Here is a 1,536-nt window from a genome sequence, read left to right on the forward strand (position 1 = left end):
ACAAACATCGGTAGGAGCGTACACAGCAATAAGAGACATGAAGCCCAAAGACAACTTCAGTCTCATTACCATTATACGCTCATCGACTGGAGTGACCTCTAACACCGAGGGCTGGAGCCTACCAGAGACAGCTATGGCTACTCGCTGGAGATGGTGACCATCGCTGCGGCCTGACCAGTAATAGGTGTAGCCACCTACTTTGGTCGTGCCGCTGCCAGGTCTTCTCACCTCCGAGAGAGCAGCCACCCCTACTCTCAGCCTCCCCAGTTCCCTCGATAGCAGGGGTAACCGATCATCCTGACGTAAAGAGCGGACGTTCCAAGCCCCCACCCTGACTTCCCACCTGAGGTTAACCCTCGGGCAGTCGCTCCGGGTGGACTCCACCTTTGCCACCCCCGCCGACACTGCCCCACATAAAAGGCGGCAGGCTACAGGACCCTTCATCCACCTGTGGGGTTCCCTAGGACTTTGCCCCACAAGCTTCATATTGGGCTGGCGGCTACCAGGACACAGGCAGGACGAGGAGCTCCCGTTCCTATTCCGCGCCCCAGCAGTCACCCTCCCAACAGGGCCTGCAGCCCGCCTCTCTCGCTGGGTAGGAGGGACATTACCCCTCCCCCCAGCATTTCCAATTAAGTGTGATGCTGCCAGTGGATTATTCTCTGGGGGGAGGAGGACTGGCAAGGCTTACCTCCCCCAAGCATCCCATTGACCCCAGGGGGCTTAGGGGCAGGAGTTAGTACAGGGCCAGGGCGTGTCCACACGCTGTACCTCTGGGGCCTCCTGCTGCTCCGAGATCCCCTACAGTTCAGCCTGGGACCGCAAGGTGCCAGTTTCCATAGGTGGCCACGAGGAGGCACTGCAGAAGTCTTGATGATGGAGAGGCTATGCACTGGTAGGGGAGACTTATGCAGCGCTGCTCCCTTTTTCGCACAAGGCTAGCCAGCGGAGGCAGCTGCAAGGGAGAAGGCATGGAAGCACTAAACACTATCTAGGCTACCACACCATCGCTTCACACCACCCTGCGCATGAAGCACCCACCCATATATATATATATATATATATATATATATATATATATATATATATATATATATATATATATATATATATATATATATATATTATATATATATATATAAATATATATGAACATAACCACAAACACAATCACGTGAACAGAAAAATGAAAATGAGAATTGAAAATAAGCGTGACGTTTCGAACTCTTCACGAGTTCCTCATCAGACAAAAACAGAAATGGATACCAGGAGAGAATTTTGACGTTTATATAGTGATAGAGAGACAGAATGAACAAGAACTGAATCAGGTCTCAGGAGGAGGGTCAAGGTCGAAGAATCTGGGGAAGGCTTAGCTAACAAGTGATGAGGTAATATCATCTAATCCCCACTGGCCAGCACTTAGGTTAAAATTAGGCAATTTTCTGATTAAAAGGCCTTCAAATATTTTTCTTTCGTAAGAATTTGACGATCTATGAATTAATTTGGCGTCTTTCCAATTTAACTGATGTCCTTCGT

Source organism: Penaeus vannamei, chromosome 4, assembly GCF_042767895.1.
Source record: "Penaeus vannamei isolate JL-2024 chromosome 4, ASM4276789v1, whole genome shotgun sequence".
NCBI lineage: Eukaryota > Metazoa > Arthropoda > Malacostraca > Decapoda > Penaeidae > Penaeus > Penaeus vannamei.